Source organism: Nicotiana attenuata, chromosome 12 (genome assembly GCF_001879085.1).
Source record: "Nicotiana attenuata strain UT chromosome 12, NIATTr2, whole genome shotgun sequence".
NCBI classification, from domain to species: Eukaryota; Viridiplantae; Streptophyta; class Magnoliopsida; order Solanales; family Solanaceae; genus Nicotiana; species Nicotiana attenuata.
In genome coordinates, this window is record NC_032000.1 from 6,307,121 (window position 1) to 6,313,331 (window position 6,211).

Here is a 6,211-nt window from a genome sequence, read left to right on the forward strand (position 1 = left end):
TAAAATTAATAAATCAATTGCCACTCGTTTGTTTTGGGGGATTTGTATCTATACCCGCTTTTTGGGTCACGTTTTAACTGTACCCGACTTTGAAAAAAAATTGCAAGCGTACCCCATTTTTCGCGTAACTTCAGTATACGGGGCTGAAGTAGCAAAGGCAATCACGCAAAACTTCAGCATTTTAGTAGACGGGCCTGAAGTAGCAAAGGCAATGCGCTAAAGTTGTTTTGTCCTAGATAAGATACTGAAGTTATTTAGTTCATTTGTAAAAACTTCAGCACTGAAATAGCTAAGGTTTTTTTGTCCTGGATTCATTAGTTTTGTCATAAAACTTTTTCAAAAACTTCAGCAGAAGATGCTGAAGTTATTTAGTTCATTTGTAAAAACTTCAACACTAAAATAGCTGAAGTTTTTTTGTCCTGGATTCATTAGTTTTGTCATAAAACTTTTTGAAAAACTTCAGCAGAAAATGCTGAAGTTATTTAGTTCATTTGTAAAAACTTCAGCACTAAAATAGCTGAAGTTTTTGTCCTGGATAAGCTTTTTCAAAAACTTCAGCAGAAGATGCTGAAGTTATTTAGTTCATTTGTAAAAACTTCAGCACTAAATAAGCTGAAGTTTTTTTTGTCCTGGATAAGCTTTTTCAAAATCTTCAGCAGAAGATGCTGAAGTTATTTGGTTCATTTGTAAAAACTTCAGCACTATATAAGCTGAAGTTTTTTTTGTTCTGCATTCATTAGTTTTGTCATTAAGCTTTTTCAAAAATTTCAGCAGAAGATGCTGAAGTTATTTAGTTCATTTGTAAAAACTTCAACACTAAAATAGCTGAAGTTTTTGAAAAAGCTTTCTAACATCCTAGATAAATAATCACCTTATTCTTTCATAGTGTATTACTATTATAAAATAATCAGATTGCCAACAATATCTAAATCATAAATTTTGGAAATAATAAACGTGAAAAGAACAGAATTACGTGGAAATATTCACAAATTATTGTCTACTAACTTATGTAATTATTTATAATTTATTTTTAAATAATCTGATAAACATACTTATGGCAATCATCCCATGAACTGAAATTTCATAGCAGCACCAACAGCAGCGGAAGAAAGAAGAAGAAGAAGAAGAAAACGAAGGAGGAGAAGGAGGAGGAGAAAGGGGGCTGAAATTGTTTAAAAAGTGGGTACATGTTAAAACTTTTAAAAAAAAATGGATATAGGTTAAATGGGGGCGACCAATGCAATTTTTACCTTCATTTGAGTCACAGAAGTAGTATTAATTATGGCAACATATTATTGCATGTATAAGTCTGATTAAAACTCAATTAACTTTTCAAAGTATGTGAGTGGGATATCACCATTTTCCACTATATAATTAGCTTTAGTTTAAAATAGAAATTAGGACCTAAAACTTCACCTATATATTCGTGAGTTGGAAAGCACATATAACGATTGCTAATTGCGCCACTTTTATTGACTTGTTTTTCTAATTTTACTTTTATTTTATTGTCATAATTTGTATCTTTCATTATAATTTATTTTTACAAATTATTAGTAAAAAAGTATTACATGAGTTCGCCAATAAAATTAGGCATACACGAATTGGAACATCATATTTGTAGCGCGAGAACAATTTCTCTTTTTTCTTTTTGGCAGATGATGACATTCAAAAATAATTTGATTAGTATATATTTAAATTTAAATGTGTATTTAGGTGTTAATAAGTTATTTTCAAAAGCATTTAGCTAGCGTTTGGCCATAAATTCCCAAATGTATTTTTAAAAATCTGATTTGGATGAAGTTTCGTTTGAAGATGAAAATGTGTTTGGACATAAGTTTTCAAAACATATTTCACTTTTTTTTTTTGATAAAACATGAAACATGACTTATATCCACAAGTTCTAAAAATTATCACAAATACCCAACAATACCTTTATCAAAAACATTCATTATTTTATCGCAAACTATAGTCTTGAACATAAATAAATTTGGTACAAAATTATCATTTTTATAATGAACTACATAATACACTATCAATGATCGAGAAGACGAAGCAGCATTGTTACAAAATAATAAATGGTGGCTCTTTTATAAAATAAAAAAGTTTGGGCAATTTTTTAAAAATGTAATAGTGATATTATTTGCCAAATGTAGATAAAATCTATGGCCAAACATGTATTTGCCAAAAAAAAATTGATCACGCCCAACTACGTCTTCTAAAAGACAAAGCGGTCATTGCAAATATAATCCGGTTTTAAGTCCGGAGTCGAATCCTCAGGGAACTAACCTATCTATCACAACTCTTGGCAATGCTATTATCAACTCAAACAATTTCCAGATGCAAGATTTTTATCAATAAAGGTTGGGTTTTTGTTTAACTACTTCAGATGATATTAAAAATAATAATATGCTAAATCAAAGATAATTCAATGGTAACAAGGTCTAGGGTATTGATTTCCCCAATTGCTAGCTTAGGTCTTAACTCTTTTGCTATAATCTCGTCGTAATACTCTATGAGGATTATGAGCTATGGGTTATAGTAGTTATCTCTCGATCAACTATGATAATTTACTGGAGCATTCTCTCGAACTACTCTAGCTGACAATATGTGCAGCTATGAAATATCCCACCAAAGTTTCGTTATCTCTAACCCCACTTTTAAGTTCAAGCAATGAATCTCTTCAATTACCCAAAAGTGGTGTTGCTTAACAGCAGTCTAACCTAATATTCTTTCTCAAGCAATATAAGGCAATTAGACACGATTAATCAAGGGCCCATTCAATTAATCACCATACAAAACGTAGTTGAACAATCATATAATAAATCCGGCTCGATTATAACAAATTGAGTCAAAACTTCAACCTACAATTGGTTCCATCAACCCTAGATCAATTGTTTAGCTACTCATAACAAAACAAGATAAAACTACAAAGTTGCTCATAATGTGTAATTGCAAGAAAAAAAAGGAGATAAAAAAATTCTAATGTTTGGTTGATCTTCTCACACTTGTTTTTGCCTCCAAAGTAGTCTAAAAACAAGCTTAAAACTTTCTTGGGCAAGCTTCTTGAGTTTATAAGGGTTTGGAACAAGTTTTTCCCGAGTTACACTTTGGTCCCAAAAGTCCGGGCAATTGCACAGTTCACCGCGGCCGCGGCACGACCGCGGTGAAGGCCACACATTCTGCCTCGATTTAGTTGCCTGTCGCGGTCCCACCGCGGTCGCGGTGGATTCAATTCCAGTCCCGTTTTGCTTCTTTCCGCTCAGGTGCTTCTTGCTTGGATGCTTTCTTCACATTATTGACTCCAAAACACTCATAGTTCCTCTTAACTTGGATTAGTCCTTGCAAAGCAAAAGAACACCGATTAGAGCATTTTGTTATCATTTAGCCTATAAAACAACGATAAAGCATGGTAGAATTAGGGTGTAAATATCTTCTATGTAGCCTATTATCAACACCCTACACTTAAATCATTGCTAGTCCTCGAGCAATCTACCACACTCTATCAAAGTTCCTTCCCTAAGCTTTCCCCTTAACGAATTACACCATGAATAATTCACCAAAGTTGCACCTAGTAGTGAACAATCTTTGCCTCAAAAGTCGAGTCTTTCATGCCCTGCAATATTCGCACTTACTCAAACTACTCTATACAGAAGTCAAGACTTACCTTTCCTTCGTGAATCACATGCCCTCGCATCACACAAGAGAGTAGTTCCACAATTAATATTATTACGAACAATTAGGAACTCAGATGGACAAAATTCGCTCACTCTCAAAAAGAATATTCACATGCCACACAGATGCACCATAGGCTTGCCCGTAGTGTACTACTCTACTAATCGAGCCTATTCAGTCTAAGATCGATTAGGAATTCACTTGGTTGTAATGTAGGCTAAAGGATGGGTAGGATATATCTGGATATAGTGACTAACCTCCCTAAGCACTTTTAATACAATCACATTAACCTACCAATTTATTCTTAAGTCAACCAGACGTTCCACCACATTTTATTTATGACATACCATTCCTTTAGGTGCATTTGTATCAAGCTACCACTTATCAACTACTACATTTATTCATCATTTTTTTTACGTGGCGCTTCTTCTTTTACTCTTCCAGAACTGCACCTTTCTTCTATTTCATTGGCTCCACTCAAAAACAAAACCACCACCCCACACTTTAACTTTGCATATGTCAAGGTCATTCAAGTGCTCATGGGAGGTAAAAAGGGTTCGAACAGATGGCTATTCAAACAATTGGGTAAGGTTCGCAATGTGGTTGCCAAAGAAACAGGCTTATATGCTCAACGGGGTTAACTATGATATATTACAATTAGGTGGGTTTACTTATATATCTGGCTTAACAAAGAAATGCCTATATCACTTCTAAGACTGAATGAAGCTACTATTTCGCTTTGCAAACACACAGGGCAAGTTCTAGGCATCAAATGTAAAGCAGAGAATATAGTACAACTCACACACACATGGCACATGACTCACTTCAGATTGGTTCATCAAGACATTCTCTTTTGAGTGTTCAAGTCAGTTACAAACATACAATTTTAAGGCACTTTAGCAAGAGTCAACCACTGAGACTAGGCGATACACTCTAGTATCAACTGTGTTCAGGTGTATTAATGCCAAGGGTTTCTCTTTCTATTTCAGCTCGTAGCCCATCAATACTAACTAAATAAAAACAAAAACAAAAACTACCTACACCCGGTTCAAGCTAAACCCTTGGAAAAGAACCGTGATCCAAAGAAAAACCAAGGGGGAGTTACTACACTACCTAAAAATATTTTTTTTTTTTTATATTTTCTCTAGACTAACTTCCCTCAAGAAACTGTCTCAAATATCCGTCATCAGGAAGAGTCCTTATATTCTCTTTTTTTTTTGGTTGTTCGACTAATGTCCCTCAAGAGACCTGTCGAAAGGTGTCCGTCTTCGGGCCAGGTCGAAGTTAACTACATGACCCTACAATACCAAACAATCAAAAAGAAAGAAAACAACATCATACACAGTTATACAATCTTTTTACAACAACAGCCATCCCCCACCCCACACTTAAAAATTTGGCATGTCCCCATGTCAATAAATAGAAAGCAGAGTAGGGTAAGGGGACTTCCCTGAAGCTCAATCCTGATCAGAGACGGTGCTAGGATCGAGGTGACATGCTCGTCCTAGCGCTCGAAGCCATCCCATAATCTTTTTCTCCGACTTGGCCTGTTGAGTGGCCAGAGTGTCAACTCTGGTGCCCATGTCCGTGACAGAAGTGCGGAGACCAGCCATTTCCTGCTCCAAGGTTGTCAGGCAGGTACTTCGGCGGGGTTGTGATGGGCCCGCCTCCTCAACTCTCATAGGTGGTGGGACAGCAACTTCCTCAGCATCATCATCATCATCAGATTCATCATCATCCTCAACTATCACCACCGGCTGTCTCCTAACTGTGATTTTGCTCGCCCGAAACGGGGCTTTCAATGTCAATTTCCCATCAACTCTGAGGTTTTCAGGGATTCTAGCAGCACGGCACAACTTGGTGACCAGAGAAGGGAAGTAAAAACCTTTGAGTATTTCAGGTGAGCGGATGAACATCTCATCATGAATGAGTTGGGATACATCAAAATCCCGGTGGGTCATGAAACAGTAGATAACTGCTGCTCGTGGTTGATTGACATCAGTAGTATTGCTGGAGGCCAACAGCCGACTATTGATAATTGTGAGCCAACACTTAGCCTCCCAATTGAGAGACTGGGAGTTAAGTGTGATCCAGTGCTTTATCCATATGTGCTCTCTGTCTGGCATACATATTGTCCCAAGAAGACTTGCCCAATAGACACTATGTTGGCGATATGTACGATAATTGTCGGCTTCCCCCATGAAAACCGGCAGCCGATACACCCTGTGGATGGCCTCGAGGGATGCATTTACCCGGGTATTTCATACTGTGACAACCCCATTTTCATGTTCCGGGTAGTTAGCATAAAATTCCCTCGCGACCTGTACGTTTGCCTCCTCCAGTTCCTCAAACGATATGTCCAGTTGACACCTTTCAACTCAGCAAAGCTATTCGGGCATTCCTCTTGCAAAGCTTCCCGATCAATATGCACCTCCGGTAGCAATTTACTTTGACGCCTTTGCATTATACCTGTCCTCGCCGGTTTGGAGTACAAACCTGTCGCGGTCAACTGTGCCGCACTGCTTGGCCCCAGCTCTCG